The sequence below is a fragment of the Papilio machaon genome, chromosome 21 (genome assembly GCF_912999745.1).
Source record: "Papilio machaon chromosome 21, ilPapMach1.1, whole genome shotgun sequence".
In the NCBI taxonomy this organism is placed as follows: Eukaryota; Metazoa; Arthropoda; class Insecta; order Lepidoptera; family Papilionidae; genus Papilio; species Papilio machaon.
The window spans coordinates 2234157-2253161 of NC_060006.1; the positions used below are offsets into that span (position 1 = coordinate 2234157).

At 32.3% G+C, this 19005-nt stretch overlaps 1 protein-coding gene across 1 annotated transcript in view; it reads left to right on the forward strand.

The window, feature by feature from the left end:
* Window positions 1-1793: 1793 nt before the first annotated feature.
* The window catches only part of LOC106718586, a 51986-nt gene continuing 34774 nt past the window's right edge, over window positions 1794-19005 (forward strand). Inside the window, exon 1 of the mRNA XM_014512730.2 lies at window positions 1794-2128. The gene's annotated coding sequence lies outside the window, so the exon portion shown is untranslated. The remainder of the gene's footprint in view (window positions 2129-19005) is intronic.

The window sequence follows — 19005 nt, forward strand, 5'->3', positions numbered from 1 at the left end:
TTTCGATTTATCATCATAGTTACCTCTATAACTGAGACAGCGAGTAAATTTTATATGCATAAATCTCTGTAACTGAGATAACATTGTTTGTTTACTCATTCTTATTCTACCCACAAATTCCACACGTAATTCCAAGTACGTAGGTACAAATTTTGAGCTTCAATTACCTTCAGTTTTAGTTTCGCTTTACTATCATACAGATGTTTATTTGAAAAATGTCAAACTGAAATAACTGAAATAAACTGTATTCTCACCTCTATTAATGGAACCCTCTGTAAATGAGACAGATATTTATTTATACCTGTATATCTGAGACACTGGGTAAGTGGAATACCTCTATAAGTGAAACGAAATTGCAGGTCCCTTGATGTCTCACTTAACCAGGTTTCACTGTAGTTAGAAATTAAACCTTAAAATCTCTTTATGTATGTATTTAATTTTAATAAAATAATTGTATAATTTTTTTGTGTTTTTATTGACAAGGTTCATTGATCTATTTCATATATCCTATTTACTGGTGGCAGTGCAAACAGGAACAATACAGGAACAGTACAAACAGTACTTATATATGATGTACATACGTCAGAGTTTTTTTTGGTATGACTTTGTTTCAAACTACCAAAATTCAAAGTTATATAACTAGATGAAATTCTTATAACTTTTTTTAAATTATTTCGAAAAATCTATTCTATTTTTTTACTATGCTTTAGTACAAAATACCAACAATCTTTTTAAAAGTTTTTGTTTTTACATACTAGACGTTACATTTCGAATTTCATTGCTAACTTCTGTGTTACCGCAGCTCTTTCGCTCCTTCTCTTAAAAAAAAAAAAACAGCCATATTTCATAATTCAATATTTCGATGGCTCCTACGAATAAGGGCGCCAATGTGCAAATTGACAACTTTTCAGGAGAGGCTCTCAAAGTTTTAATCGTATAGGGAAAGATGACGCATTGGCCCTTTTAATTCAGCAAAAAAACACGATTACACCTGTAAATGTGTATTTGTGTTTAGTTAATGTTGTGAACTAGACTAAGACGTAGCTTAGACGTAGCATAGCATAAAAAAGTAAAAATCATCTATTTGTTACTTTGGCCCTTATAAATAGAACAAGTGACAAATGTGTGTCTACCGGAGAAGACACGTTGATATACATTTGACACACCTCAGACCTGTATCCGAGTTAGTCCGGGTCATAACTACTTACTATCGAAACCATCCTGTTTGCTAGACTATAAAGGCGCATACATACTATACGACTAACTATTAAACTCGTAAGACAATGGGAAGAATTTTTTACACTTGTGTCTAAAAATACATCGTCTATCTAAATTAATAAACCACCATAAGCAATGTTTCATACAAATTCGATGATATTTACACAATCATTAATAATATAAGTTTAAAGCTTAATATTAAGTTTAAAAAAAATAAATACTTAATAAGTAAACAAGTTAATGAGTATTAAGTAATAGATGTCTAATAATAAAAAAAAAATTGGTTTAATACTTATGTTTGTAATATTAGTGCATACAATTTTTTGGAAAGTTCAACTTTTTATGCTAATGAAAAGTTGTATTAAAATAATTACATACATAATTTTATAAAGATCCGTGTCAGTGTCCATTTGCATATGACAACCCACATTACTTGTAATAAATATCAATTATTTTTACAATTGTAATTAACGTGCGTTCAAGATTTCAATTAGTTAAAGACGCACGTTAAAGTCGGTCATGTGTAAACTACACGTACGGCCCCAAACCAAAGACTAAACAGAGGCAACCTCTCGCTCAGTTCGCGCGCATTTACCTGTCGCTTCGCACCTGCAGTTGATAACCGACCGCATCACGATGACTACGTTTGGAAACGAACGCATCATTTTTTGAACGAAATTACGATAAATTAATACTCAGTTTCTGAACGTTTATGCTTCTTACAAAGTTATAAGAATATATTTGCTGTGTTAATTTGCAATAACCGGATTATTGTGTTAATTGTGTTTGTGACGTTTGAAACGTTTTATTTAATTGTGGAATTTTCATTAATAATCGAGTGGGAGTGGATGTGAAAACTGGAGAAGGCCCGCAGGAACGGGTCGACTCTCCCTTTGCGCTACAGCGAAAGGTAAAACAGGTTAAAATTAATAATGTTACAAAATAATTGTATATTATTTAAGTACAATAGTATAATAACTTTGTAAATTTGTTTGTAAGCCAAATGCAAGCTGATAATTTAAAATACCAATGTTGAAATTCAAGTAAAAAATTATTAGAAGTTTTAGGTACGTCGCATTTGTTTGAAAAACAAAAATTTCTTTCAGACCAGTAGTAACGTTTTTCTAGTGTATTCTGGTTTCTGTACAGATTTTTCTTAATTATAATATGAAACTAGCTGTCGCCCGCGACTCCGTCCGCGCGCAGTTAAAAAAAAATGAAAAATAGATGTTGGCCGATTCTCAGACCTACTGAATATGCTCACAAAATTTAATGAGAATCGGTCAAACCGTTTCGGAGGAGTACGGTGACGAAAACTGTGACACGAGAATTTTATATATTAGATATTACTATTTTAATTGGAGGTAGGAAAGATTGACAAATGTTGACTTGCCGCGGTAGCAAAGCGTTGCGCGCGGTGTAAAATGCAAAAGAATTAATTAAAAACAATAGTTAAATAGCATTGTTATCTTGCATGATAGGTATAGCGAAGATAGAAAGTTGAAGAAATTAAGCAAAATTTATCATTTATCAGATTATATCAATTACGTTTCTTTGAGTATGCGGCGCTGTTAGTTATTAGTCCGTTGATTTTAAAATCGCAATGAGATCGCAGAGCGTCGGTGGCTCAGGGGTTAAGCACTTGACTTGCAATCTGCAGGTCCTGGGTTCGAATCCCGCCATGTACCAATGTGTTTTTCGATTTTCGATTTACATATGTACATTTATCCGACGTTCTTACGGTGAAGGAAAATATCGTGATGCAACCTGCACATACCTATATATATCTGAGAAGAAATTCAATGATATGTGTGAAGTCAACCAACCCGCACTTGGCCAGCGTGGTTGACTATGGCCTAGACACCCCGAACTTGGGGTAGGCTCCGAGCCCCTCGGTGGGGACGTATAGTGAGCTGATGATGATGATGATGATGATGAATGGATTAATATATGATAATTATAGGATAATCGTAAGTTTAGTTAAAAAAAAAATAGTTGACACGACCTCAGTTGTAGTTATTGCCTTAAATGATAAAAAAAGTTGTTACTATGCGGATTCCAAATTTGAAATTTGGAATTAACGTTTGCATATCGTATTTAAATAGAAAACGTGTTTGTTTAAAAGCGTTAATGAACGAATTATACGGAATGGTTAGAAACTGATTTGTATCTAAAAGATGTTTAGCTTTCATGTTATTTTAATTAAAAATTAATAAATACATTATGACATCGAAAGTTATTTTATGTTGATGATGTTTATGACAATAGATTTATTTATTTTTAATGAGAAAAACGGAATTGTAACTACCAGCATCTTGTAAGGATCACGGCTATGAGGACTGGTGATGATTGGTCACCTCATTTCAACGATCATCCCTTTTTTGACGTTGAAGTAACAATTACTATTTGTAATTATTTTATTATAAATTGCAGCATTATTAAATAGTAATTGCTGCTTCTTGTCGTGATAAAATCGCATGAGTAATAAAATGTTTTTTTTTCACTAAAATTCATATTTAATTACTAAAATGTAACTTCATATTATTAATTAATAATTCCTGAATAATAATTGCTTATTAATTAATAGCATAGAAGTGTGCTACTGGCAGTATTAGTAACAGGCTCATATAAAATTCGTAGAAAGATTGCAACAAACATTTGTGACAGTTGTTAATTACTAGTATGTCGGCTAATTTACTGAAATGCATAGTGTACAAAGTAATATTGATATCTTTGTCGTTTCTAAGAAAATGAATAGGATGGCAATTTCGAGATTGAGCTCAAGTAACATGTTGTACAAATGCTTAAATAATATGTCCATAACATAATTTCAATTCAAAATCCGAATTCGATCCTTATATTTATCGATTAAAAGAGAAATATGAACTGCTTTAATAGAATTTTGTATCAAATAAGCCTTAAGAAAGATAAAGACTAAGTTTGTTTACGTTCATTGTTTCAAGTTTTTTTTTCTTATTTTTAAACACTGTTGTAATAATCGGTAAACCGGCCAGTACTTTTTCAAATCTGGCCACATGTGAAACTTATTACGTCTATGATAAATAGCAAACGATAAAAAAAAACTCGTCTCGATGGATTCGTGAAAGTGTTGACCTCAGCGAACCGGCTTCGAGTTAGACGTCAGTTGTTTTCCGACCGGCGTCGGTTACAGGTGACAGGTTAGGCTCCGGTGTAATAGAAACCCGATGACAGGTCACCATACACCTTCGCAATCACTTACTGTATAGAGTTTGTCAGTTCATAGATAATACTCTTAGTAGCTTATAATTCTAGGCAATTTATAAACTGCCGGAAAATTGTATACTAAATAAATTATTAATAGTATGACGTTACCTGCATTTGTCTGCAAAGAAATTCAAACCAAAAAGTCAACCCACATTTTCCCAGTGTGGTTGACTAAGGAATAGTCACTCTTAACATGAATAGGCTCCAAACCCCGCGGTGAAGACGTATGACTACGACACTAACATAATATGTTAATAACTAATATAGTAATCTTACTAATATTATAAATGCGAATGTTTGGATGGAAAGATGTTTGTTTGAAGGTAGATACTTACCGGAATGGCTCAACGGATCTTGATGACACAGATGTAGAACATAGTCTGAAAGAACACATATGCTGCTTATTAAGTTATCCTTAATTCTGCGCGGGCGGAGTCGCTGGCGATAGCTAGTACAATATAAATCTTTAAAAAAAACTTAATTAAGAAAAGGAAGCCGTTTGTAACACAGCTCCTTTATTTGAGAGGCAAAGTCAGTGTAAACCGTATCGCATATAAAGTGGAAAATCGAGGTTTTTTCGTTTGTTTGTTGTTGTAATTATCATACAGTGAAGGTCGCGGTCAAACAACGTCTTGGTAAAGCCCACGTGCGTGTTATGGAGATGTTATTGTTGAAATAAAATAAAATTGAACCAAAAAGCATCTTCTTGCATCTCTGAATAAGTCGATCATGTGACGAAAAGAGTTACTTCTCATGTAAAATAGTTTTCTTTTAAATTTGTAACTCTTTTCATCATATGGTTCAATAGATGTAGTTTATTCTCACCTGTGTAAAGTAATAAAAAGCAAAAAAAAAAAAACTCCGTCAGTCTTGTCTTTTAATAACATTCTAAAAATGTATACAAGAAAACAAAATATATAATAAATGTGCTAATAGATACAAAAACAAATATGTATATGTTGATATTATCTAATATATAAAATTCTCGTGTCACAGTTTTCGTCACCGTACTCATCCGAAACGGCTTGACCGATTTTCATGAAACTTTGTGAGCATATTCAGTAGGTCTGAGAATCGGCCAACATCTATTTTTCATAACCCCCCCCCCCCATTTTTTTACTGCGCGCGGACGGAGTCGCGGGCGACAGCTAGTCTTATATATAAAATTATCGTGTCACAATGTTAGTTACCATATTCTTTCGAAACGGCTTGATTTATTTTTATGAAATTTACTATCTAATTTTCATACCCCTATCAAGCTTTTTTAAACTACACGCGAACGAAGTCGCGGGCGACAGCTAGTATTTCTGTATATTTAACGACTTGCGTCAAACGTCGCGTCGTGATTATGATAGCAACCCCTTATCGCTCACGCATCGGTGTTTTGATGAATTTTCAAGCCGTAAAACTTACACTGTTTCATAACCTTCAGTTTATTATGGTTCTATGGTTCTAACTCACGCATACTGAGGTATACAATCTTGTACTTATGATTATTTCAACCATCAAACAGTTCTATTATGAGATTCAAACTTATCTCGTGATTAGCCGCACTTGCATGCGTAGGTGATTGTCAGGCGGTGCCCACTGCGGGTGGAGGAAATGACCTAAAATTGATTGGTATCTTGTCAAATTACTGGTTTTCGAAAATTTGAACATGTCAAGATTATCTTTGTACGTACTGAGATGAGTGTAGAGCGTTCCTTTTTCTCATTCTCTACTCAACCCAATTAGATATATTTTTTAAAGACTGCCAAAATACCTACTTTATTTATTTTGTTGCCAATATTATTGTAGCAATGGATATCAAGCTGATGTATCGATATAAATTAATCGATAATGTAATCGATATCATTGTAATATCGATAAATACTAAATAAAATCAATGATGAGAAACTGTCTAGCATTTCAATTTGCAAGCAGCCATTTTGTTTTTATAGCGCTATTTCGTGTTCACCTTGACATTTATAAATGTCCGAGTAGGGTGTGAATCTTCAGTTAATAAGCTGGCTTTGACAATAAATGATGTTAATATTTTACTTTAAGGTTATAACAAGCGAATGGCAACTGTTTTGGAGGTATTATTATCATGAATATATGGTTAGTTTTATTAAACAATTCGGTGCCTTGTAATACAACAGTGATAGGTCCGGCAACGACAATATTTATTGGGTGCACGAATGGGACGGAAGACAGGCGTCAAGTGGAAGCAATTCCGCGTTTCATCTAATGAGTGTGCGTGCCGGAGACCTAATTTTAGTCCACGTTCCCTTCCACCCTTTTTTATAACGAAATGATGGGAAGAGAAAGTGGATTTGGCGGAAAGGGGACGCATAGAAAAGGGAAATATCCTAGTTCTTTGCGTCCCCTCCTCCGTCGAATCGATCGAAAAAGATCGAATAAAGGTAACGCATCTACAATTGCAGATGTCCATGGGTAGCGGTCGTTTCGAATTTCGGCGAATTCAGGAGGCCGCACGCTCGTTTGCCACCTTGACAATGATTTGACTCGTTTCATTTAATGTCATCTATCTTTTTCTTTGCAATATTTATTGTCAAACCATACCCATAGACCATATTTATGGTCAAACCTATATAAGCGAGATACTTGGGTTAGAGAGGAACCTCATAACCTAACCTAATAAGCGAAAAACACTCTCAAATCATATCATTGTAAATTTTACCAAAAAAAAATATTTAATCATCGAATCAACTTCATATTATTTTATATAGTTACAATAAATTGTAATGCACTATTTAGTATGCGCTATTTGTTAAATAAATTCTGTTTTTATTTCATACTTCGCGTTAAGTTAAATTCAATAGAAATTCCACTTGCATATTTGTACTTGAAGTGACATAAACTTAGCATTATTGCTGCGGATTTAATGACGCTATAAAAATAATAGCCAAAGTTGTTTTGCGCCACACTTTTCAATATACGATAGTCTCGCATCGCGTGCTCTCCGGGGAATATTTGTGAAACATTCGAAAAATGTCGTAAGCAATAATTCTTTTAAAAACATAAGTATATTTCTATATTTTATTACAGTTATATCTGGTTTTATTAGAAGCGTAGAAAAAGAATCTGTTATGCTAATTGTGTGATAAATAAGGGAAATCTAAACGTTGGTTGCCACTGTTTACTTACGAAAATAAAATAATATTATCATTATCATATGTTTTTGTAACGGCAGTGGAAGCCAACGATTAGAAAAAGCTCCACTTTTTGCTGTTAATTTTATTCGAATAACACGAAGCGGATTTTTTTATGAATCTCGAATAAGTACGTAATAGGCCCCTCGTTTCGTGCAGCAAACGATTTCGCAGTAAAACGGAGCGCACTTAAATGAGAGTGTTAGCTGGCGCCATCAAAACTTGGTTTATCGGTATTATAAAAAGTTTTTTTTAGTTATGCGACATTAATATTGCTTATAAAGATCTTAAATTTCATTTATATAAAATATTAAAATATATTCTTACAAACAAGTACCTTTGTAATATTAAACATTTCTTTTAAGATAAACTAAAAAAATAATTAAACTATTTTAAATGTATTAGACCTCTTTGGTAGTCAAGGAGTTTGTAAACTAACGAAGAGTGGCAGCTAAAAATGTTGACCTTTTATAATTAAGTAAAAAAAAAAAAATTGTATGTATAAATTGTAAAATATTTCTAATCTTACTAATAATATAAAACCTGCGAATGTTTAGATGGATGTATGTATTGTACTTCCAAACTTACCTTATTAGCTGCCGATTCGTTTGACTTTATACATTTGGCTGTTGTATTATGCTATAAAAATAAAAAACCGGGCTATAAATAATCTGATTCCAAGTCTATTTGAATTTATTATATCAAACAGTAGCTTTGATTGGTGTTTTCGTCTTGTTTTTATATGCAGATCGTCTTACACAATTGTTACCTCGAAGCTGCGTTTTATATCTTTTTGTTGTTGCAAACGGAAGTCATATTACGTGCTTAATGGTAGTAATGATAAAACTACAGCAGTATTAATTATGTACATAGATACATACTTCTTGATGGAGTGCTCAGAGCACAAATGTGACGCGTTAGAATGCCTCCAAAGGCCTTTTTTGTGTTGAATTTCCCCAGTGTTTGTGGTACTTTAAATTCGTCAAACTTTTATGAAACATTCCCATCTAGTGGTATATATGTATGGTGATGAACTTTATGAAAAAGTATCGTGTTATGTACCGAGCATTCAATGACGAAAAACTATTTTATACAGGGTGTAATTAGTAGCAAAGTTAGGGCGGATTATTACCAACTAGTACTGAAAATATGGCAAAGAAAAAAAGATTTGAGATTTATTATAAATTTGTATCAAGTACCATTGTTGAAATTAATACTTTGAATGCTACAACAACTTTTTCGTACTGATCGATTTGTAAAATGAGTCGGTGGCAGTGAATGTGTTAAAAATAATTAAATTAATTTCAATATTTGTTTGCACTAACCGTACTCAGATATTACTGCAGTAACCTTCGATAAGTGAGTCCGTTAGCCAATACAATAATTTCCATAAGTACACAATAACTGCACGATTTTATTGTAGCGTTTATTTCTTGTAATGTTTAAGAAATTGTGTAATTTATTTCAATTTTCAACGTACTCAGAGACAATAACGTAGATTATAAAATTAGTTCATTTAATTCATATTTTGATTTTTTTATTATTTATGTGTCATATAATTATTTATCTAAATTGTAGTCAAAATACAGAATAAAAATGAGGTTATGGTGTATACAAGAATTCAATACAAATGGGAAATTATATCAAACCAATCTAAACGATTTTACCTTTATTAGGCTGTAATCAAAGATTTGTTAAAAACAGACAGATTTATATCATCAATTTGAACACTAAAGCTATCCAAAATAAATCCATAGATAATCTTACTTATAATATGTATTATAAATGCGAATGTTTGGATGGATGTATGGATGTTTGTTTGATGGTAACATAGTCTGGAAGAACACATAGGCTTCTAATTAAGTTTTTTTTTTCATTTCGCGTGGAGTAATTCGCGTGCGACAGTTAGTAAATGATATTGTCAGCCAGTAAAATGTGTAAATATAATTTCTCATTTCCATGTAAGTTAGTGTTTATTGAAGTTATAAGTTAAGTAAAGTGTCAAAATTTTAAAGTAAGACATCAAGAAATCGGTAGTTTCCATAAAAGTTAAAAAGTCATAAAAGAGAAAAGCGTAAAAATAAGCTTGAAATTAAACAATAAAATTTTAAAAGAAACTTTTATTAGTAATAAAAGTAAATAAACATACTAAAAAATGGTACATGGTAAATGGCTTGTAAATGAATTCGTATAGAGAACGGTGTTCTTATCGATGTTTCTTATTTTTGTTGCACTAGTACACTAGCGCCACAGCGGTAGCTTTTTACAAAATTACTTCCATCGGGATTTACGACGTTAGTTAAGTCAAAAGCTTCGTAATCTCTTCGTATCTAACAATGACTTATACAGCATGATTACGATTTAGTGCACAATTATCACAAAACAACTGAAAGGAAAATATCGTAATGGCCGCTATGTATGAACGTTCCTCTGTTTACTTGAATTCGGCGCTGGATCGAAACAAGGTATAGTAAAGTCCATTTACCTCAATGGAATGGAAAGTGAAATCAAACCGCCCAACCTTGTTTAATATCAAGTCGCGCTTTTGACCTAAATATTCGATATTCGATATTCGATTACTCGATATAAAAAAAATTAAATGCAATTGCTACAAGATCAAAACATTAACCGTTTCGTGTGTTTAAATTTACAAAATTGTCTTGGAGAGATGATGAAAGTTTATGCGAAAGTTGATGCTCTTTTTTATAATAGGGTGCATTTAGCATACTTACTAAAGCTTAATTTTTCTGACTTACATACGACATATTATGTATTATAATTATGTAAAGTAAATTTCTGAATAAGTAATTAAATTCAAGAGATCCTTTTCTAATAACTACTCGGGTCATTTCTTCGTCCCTGACATATAATCCAAAATATGAAATATATCTGAATACTAGATAAAACAGTCGAATACCGTTCTCCTGTATCCTGCAAATATGTCCCGTTCATAAATCTTTTAACGACAAGTCTTGTTAGATAAAACTGGTTATTATCAGTTAAACTGGCCAGCAGCTATTACCATTAACTTCCGTTTCCGGTGCGTGTATTGATAAAAGGAATAATTTAACTAAGTTGTCCTCGCAAACTGGCAACACTTTTCCGACAACTAGTAAAATGTTGTTTTAATGTCTAATTAGAAACTGGCGATGAGATATTTTAGTTTTATGATCAAGGATTGTAGTACTAATGTTTGAGCTTCAGTTTTTAGCTTTCTTTTTTATATCTTCCCAGACTTAATTTAATATTGTTATGCTGATTGATGTTCCATTGTCACCTCCTGTAAAGGTGGGTATAGACTAGTGGGTAACAGAACAACGAACCGCTCTATGATATGTTGTTGTTATCACCCTTTCACGAACCAGACGTGCTTTGGAAACTATGCGTTTATCATATCATTCGTTAAAACGTTACATTACATAGAAATGCTTGAGAAAATGCTCTAGTATATATTCACCTTAAGATAGAGCAGATAGAATGAAAAGTTGAATAGCAGAATAAATAGTCATTTGATAAGTATTTTTCTCCAGATAATCGTAGAGGTTTATTCAACATAGAATCATTTGACGAAAAAAGTTACATCAACTTGTAACTATGTTCGACATGTAACTCTATTCATCTAATAGTATGAATTATCCTTGTCTAATATACTGTTCGTAAGAAACGGGATTCTTACCACGAAGTTATATATCCTTGTCTAGTAAATATTTATAAAAATAGTGTAAGTGTAAGCACAAAACGGGGTTGATTTTTAGCGACTCATAGAATAAAACGTTGAAAGTATGTCGTGATTATGATAGATATCATCCAATCGCGGCCGTGAAATCTGAAGATCTAGATTTTTATCATTAAATCAATAGCTGTGTTTACGACAGTTATTTACCTCACAATACCGGGGAAAAATTACACATGATTCTACGATTTACTACAATAAAAAAATAATTGACATAATATAGACATTTTCTGCTAAAGAAATCATCATAATGTTTGTTAATTTCTACGCCCCCTTTTTACCATGTCTTTGGGGGGGGGGTTATATGACACTTTGTAATTCGCAGACCTGTGGCGCCCCTTTCTGTCCAGCACCCTGGACAGTCGCTGAACCTTAGGACGACCGCGGTTAGTGTTGGGATGTATTAAACATTTCAAATTGACTAAACACAAAAAATTAAAAAGTATTGAATAGCATAGAAACATCTGTAGAGTTTTGTATTCCGCCCCCTATTGTCCTGATGTATTTTTTATTACCGTGCTAAGGTCGTCGTGTCGTGAAAAGGTTGAAAACCACTGACAGTATGTAAACAGTTTTATATACAAAAATGAAAAGAAACACTTATTTGCAGTTCCGGGAAACGGTAAGGTAAAGGTCGTAACACATTTATTACATAAAAATATTGGAATTAATTGTATTGTTACTCGATCTAAAGTTACTGTATTCACGTAGCTTTACAATTTTTAATTTAAACTGCGCATTGAATGTGCATAAATAGAATGATTTATCTTATTAGTAATGGATATAGGGGTGGCCAACAGGTCTAATAGCCCAGTCGATCATAGCAAGGAAAAAACATAAAAACGTAAAACATTACGCAGCGCAAGATACTCGGACGCAATGCTCACACTACCATAAATAGGTATTTTCTAAGAATAATTATCAGCTTTATTTCCCTTTTAATAAAATAAAAAAATATTAAAGATACATAACGAAACATTTAAGATTTCACGAAATTCCAATTCTCGTCCAATCAAGTTAACCACACATGACATATATAGGTATACTGTTATTTTGTTTATTGATTATTTTTTCACTACTCGTAGAAAACTACAACAATATAATGTGTTAATAATTTTATCGATCAAAAAAAAGGATGAACTGGAAAAGATCTTCCTTTGCCTATCCATCCTCTCCTCTGACGAGTCCATCTCGTAAAAAAGTTAGTAATACTTATATATAGTTTAAACCTGTCAAGTTTTAAATGTGCATTTAAATCTAGTTTATTGCACAAGACGAGTGCTATCAAAGATCAAGGCACGATACATACAGTTTGTATTTCGAAATCTTTGAAGGATAATTGAAAAAAAAAAACGGGCGAGTCTATGGGCGATTTAAATAGGCAAAAGTGTAACCACAATACAAGTTTCGATCGTCAATAGTTCTAAATTTACGACCGGAACCAGTTGACCGAATATGACGCAACATCCATGGGAAATAGGCACGCCCTTGAATTTATAGAATCCGATCGATCGTCGCGCCTATAAAGTTTTTTTTGTATTCAATGAGTACATCTACGCATATTTTAGTTCGATTGCGGCGAGTTTGAAAGAGCTCAAAATAAAGTAGTGCTTCGAACGTAGGGCTTCAAATAGACAAAATCGTACATCACTCATATCCAGTACATAATATTCAAGTACAAAAGTTTTTTTTTAAATTAACATAGGCATTATGTGCATACGATTACTTATGTAAAATTAGTTGACTAAAAAAATATGAATACGTCATGATGACTGAATATCCTTGATTTGGGATTAAATTTACATATTAAATTAACATCAAAAACTAAGATTTTACACTTATTTCTTAAGTAATTACTCCCTTTTAATGACCGGTCTCGTATTTTCATATACAAAAATTAATTCAGTGAAAGTTAAACATCACCATTAAAATATGTTTCAAACGTTTGCTGATCAATTGATGTTGATTATATTATCTGACATTACGTGATAATGTATTCATAGTATTCAAATTGTATTTTAAACAAATTACTAGTAAATTAATTCGTGATCAAATTACAGTAGGTACCTTTCTAGCTAGGGCTGTCTATTTACAATATGAATACTGCCGGTTAAAAATCGAAGACCTCTATTAAAAAGTGACTGGTGCGAATATGTAAAACGTTAACCTGAAGAATTCGAGTTTGAATTTTACAAAGTTGAAGAGGTGGCAGCCCTATTTCTAGCCTATTTAGTTATATAATATTATAGCAATAAAAACTGGCTGCATCTTTACCTCACGGTAGCTTCTTGCCCCGTACTTTCGCCGGGCCTGTTGCATCATTTGGTAATTACATAAACATTGTACCATGTGTGCCGACCAGCCGAATGGAACGCTTGCTCAAGGCGTAATATATTTCGTACGCGGACATATGACGATCAAATGTTTGCCAAGTCTTAGGGTCGCAGCGACGCATTTCGCAAAGCGCAATCACGCGTGATGCGACGACCTTCCATACCTTGCAACTGTCATCGGTTTCCACAACCTAAATACTGGTACAAAAACATTTTATTTCGATAAAGATAACGGTTAAGATAACGGTAAAAAGGTAAGGGTTAATTCACATTTTTCCTTTTAATATTATTTTCAAATTAATCACATACTTGCTAAGAATGTACAATCTTATACAGTCGTTGAACTGAACGGTATATTAGAAAAAAAAAATCTCATTTCCTGAATAATTTCCTACAGTTGAAAAGACTCGTTAAACTTGCTTTGTTATACGATTTGACGTTTTGTGTTACAACATATTCCACAATTTGACTACAACTGTGGTCAAAGCAAGTCTCGCATCACCCTATTTGTGATATTTCACAATAACATGCAAATGTCATAAAGATTTGTCGGCGCACCAAGTTATACAATTCAAACAGACAAATATTTTCTAAGCAAATACGAATTGTGCGTTGCAAAATTTACTAAACATGCTTTCATATGCGCAACTATATTGCTTCGGTACAACATATTATATGTGAATGCGTGCTCATACATAAGTTTCTTAATGCACTCGTAATATATGTGACAATATAGGTTGACTTGCATACTGCATACTAATAATTAGCCACAAAGTATTCTGGAATGTTACTTACAAAATCATTTTTATTAATATCGTAAAGAACGATTTCAATGTTTTTTTGATTCCAATTGAATATGTTTCGAAAGTACTTGAATTGATTGGAATTTATTAATTGTTGGGAAGCTACATTACTACAGATGACATCGTTTAGAAAAACAAAAGACGTTTCATCATCATAAGCCGATACTTCCTTTGGCAAATTTTTTATAAGTTGCGTCGTTCATTTATAAAACTGTATGAATTAAGCATTAGAAACAAATGAACTTGATGGATAAATTAAAAAAAATTAACAAAAGTAAAGGAATTAAAAGACAACTTCCTTGTAACATCTTTAAACGCATGGGATTATGGATGTTAAATATTCAACATTCATTGTTACATCCATTGTGTTTATCCATCCATTACTGAATTATGGATAAATTATTTTTATTCGATTATTATTTGACGCAATCACTCGATACGTTCTCGATGTGTTGTCACGCGAGTCGTCGATGTAATCGATGTTGTAAGGTATTTAGTTTTTCTGACATTTGCTAAGTACTCGTAAACTTAATGTAGAGATCTGCTAACGATAATTTTGTTTTTTGTTTCATATATGTTTCTACTGACGAACTGCTTGTTTAAAACATATTGTCTCATTCTCGTTGTAGATGAAAAATATAATAGAAAATCTAGTTACATCTCTATTAAGAAGGACTTATCTCACATATGATCGTCCGGTGACGGCACCGACTAGTTACCGACTCGTCGTGTGTCCATTTTCAGGGCGAGTGTTTAATTTCAGATCTTCGCAGTCGCGTAACGTCTCTCACTGGAAAATCTAGTTGGTAGATAACAACTCTAATAAAAATATGGTTACTTTAAACGATTGAAATAACACCGTTTACACTAATAACTAATAAGTTACCGTTAACTTCTTTAAATACTGTCCGTTATTGATGCAGATAAAAAATAACCGAATTTTGAATTTCGAACAACGATCATTCTAAATATTACGAATATTGTTTGGAAAGCTATGTGTGTTAGGCCAATTTTCAAGATGGCCGTTAACAGTTTCAGTTGTTGAGAGACGAGTCAATTAAATAGATGTGTTTTATATCCGCACTGCATAATACTTACCTACATTTTGTATATTTCAGATAAAACGTGGAATGGAGATTTTAATATTAACATGAAGTCAGTTTTTGTTCAATTTTGAATCTGTTTCTTTTACTACCACATACAGTTGTTAATTAGCCATTAACTGGCTGCTTGTGTACTAACTTTTTGAGAGATGGCAAGATTTTTTTTTTGTTAAAAAAGATATTTTGGAACCAATTTGATCTCGTTGCATCAAAAACGGTTACGGAGATCAATCATTACACCATCATCATCTCCCTGGCCTTTTCCCACTCACATCGGCACACAAGGTTTCAACCTTTAAAGTTTGGGCTTAATTCTTTATGACCGGCCAACACTATTTGAGAGGCATGTTCAGCTCAATTATAACATGCAAACAAGATTCTTTCTCTTTGAATACGATAAAATAAATATGTGTTTTTATATTTGTTTGTGTATAAAGCATGTGACTATCGTAGCAATAAATGTGCATATTGATCAATTTCACCCACTCTCTCTCAGAGAATCACCTTTCCCTATTTATCCGATGTTTGTCTTGACTATTTGTTAAAAACGAGTTTATTATTGTCAATGCTTACTCTATGGTGAATACGAATTTACTCTGTGGTAAATACAAAAACATATTGCCATCCCTATTGTCCTCTTTAAATAAAAAAACAGAGATGGTGGAAATGCTTAGTATCATTTGAATTAAGTGTTGATTTACTTGTAATATTTTTAATATATCGACAGTTATTGAACTATAACTTTATAAATTAGCAAATGTCACTTATTTTAAAAGACGACCATGACACTATTTTTAGTTTTTCTGTCGACTTAATCATAACAAAACGTAGTAAAAGCTTTACGATTTGCTCGTATGAAGCAGCCCTAATAAGTCGAATACTGAAAGTAGTCACGTCTTGTATTAGAGGTTGGAGTTGTTCGATAACTTTCCATTACCGCGAATTCCTGATAGCCTGGTACTTGATGTGATTTAGTAAAGGAGATCGGAATTTGTTATACCTGTTTAGTTATCTCGGTTAGCGGTCATTCGGATGTTCAAATAGCAATTTTTTTTAAACTCAATATACGCAGTACTTAAACTTACAAATTAACCAATAATATTAAGAAACTCGAACATATTTTAACTTATTTCATTCGATATTTTTTAGACTCGACTCAACTAAAATGTATACTAAAAAGGGCGACCTTTTTGAAATATTAAAACAAAAAGCTGTCGTAATATTTGTTACAATATAAAATAGAAAGTACCAACTACATTATTTCCTTTTGTTACTTTATGATTAATGTCAAAATGTCAAATGTCATAATGACAGTTGCATTTGTTATTGATCGTAAATCGAAAAAGGCGTAACGTATTTTAAGTAAAACATGTTATTGTGAGTTGTGACGTAAGAAGTCCATTGTATTTGTTATGTATATTTTGCAATGATTGATACTAAAGTGAAATTTGATTGCATCGTTAGTATGTTGGGAGCTATTTTATGTCGACGGAGTAATTTTAGTACTTGAAGTATATTTTGCAATGTCTTTAGGATGGTCATCATTCGACGATTTCCTTAAATATATTTTTGTTATTCCATCTTAGATTAGGATTAGGCAAGTATTTTAGTGTTATTTCTAAGAAAATAGCGTCTCTAAATATGTAGACTAATAACAAGTTGAAAGTCATGTGTAACTATTATTTTAGATTAACTGCGTACATACTTTTTTGACTCCTGATTATGTATTACTAGCAGTTGATCGCGACTTTGTCCGTGCGGAATTAAAAAATAAAAACCAGTAATAAATATAGCCTATGTCAGACGGGGATAATGTAGATTCCCAATAGTGGCAGAATTTATCAAAATAGTTCAGTAGTTTCAGAGACTATGCAAACAAACGAACAGACAAATAAATAATAACTTCTTTTCTCTTTATTAGTATCTATCTATCTCTTTTTATAACTCATTAGTAAAATTAAATGGCAAAATAGTTGAGTGCTGTCTTTACAAATTTTGTCTCTCGTTTTCGAAACAATATATTTAGTACTGAATATTCACGGTACGACCGTCAGTCTTTTATTTTAGCTAGGGACATGATCGTGGGATGTACTTATACATCTAATCCGTGAGCAAGTATCGATATGAGAAAAAGGAAAATGGTGTCAGTCGGTCGCGGGCTCGCGGGAAACTCGATGCCCGCGTCATAGGCTGCGGTGGCCTCTGTAATTGCTTCCATTGCACTCGTAAGATTGACTAGTGTAAACTGATTATTGTTTATAGTTATTTTATTATGGCTATAGATGTGAAAATTATAAGTTATATTTACGACCTTATATTGTTTAACTTCCATATAAAATAGAATTTCTAAATGAATATAGTATGGGCAAGAATTGCTTAAAAACTTTTAGTCGTTTTTATATTTATGTAATTCTTAGAGACTTGAGAGTTTACTATTATTTATTTAAAAATAGATAACAGTTAACTAATAAATAACGATTGAAATAATTTATAGCAAGCTTGCCTTATAAGTAAAAAAAAACATATAAAACACTTATGCGAACATTTCGTATAAGAAAAGAAAATCATGACCAAAGTCGTAAATTCAATTCCATGTGTTTTGGCTAACCGTGCGTGTTAACACATTGTATTTGTTCAAATTGCGACCCGACAAATAACTTTCGTGTCGTATGTACGACCATCTGTTTAAATATAACATTAACATCAGTTATTTACATTATACTTGCTGCAAAATATACTTACGTAGATTTATATATTTTACAATGAAAATTAAGTTATTTGGATAATATTTATGTTTATTTTTTAGTATGTTTTGACATATAATAAATACAGTAGGAATAGCTTAATCCGACTCAACTGAATATATAATATACTGGTTATAGTGACCAAAAATGTAGATCTCAGTTGAACGTTATAAAACTGCCACAGGGCGCAGGACAGAAAAAGACACCATACTTTACACGTGTGACAACAGTCTCATATTATCATGTTAACCCTTAGGCATAGTTAAAAAGAGGGCGTCATTCAAATTTCGCCCAGGGCAAAGGGCAGGCCCTAGGGCGGTACTTGAGCAAAATACGTATACCATATATCAATATAATATCGGTTATTACAACAGAATACTCTCGCTCGCTTTGATGTTACAATTGAAGCTTAGCTTAGCTTTGTATGTATATCTCTTAGAATTTGGGATGATAAAGCTTTTTTAAAACCAGATAATACTTGTCTTTATTACTTTGTCTAGTTAAAACGATAATTTCCTTTAATCGTAGGTTACTGGTTTACACAGACCAAAATCTTCGTTTAAAACATCTTGTTTGCTTTGTCAAAGATGATGACAGGAATGAGGATATGTTTTATACAAATATTTTAGTCTCAGAAACTCACGGTTAGTCATGTTGTTTTTCAAGTTAA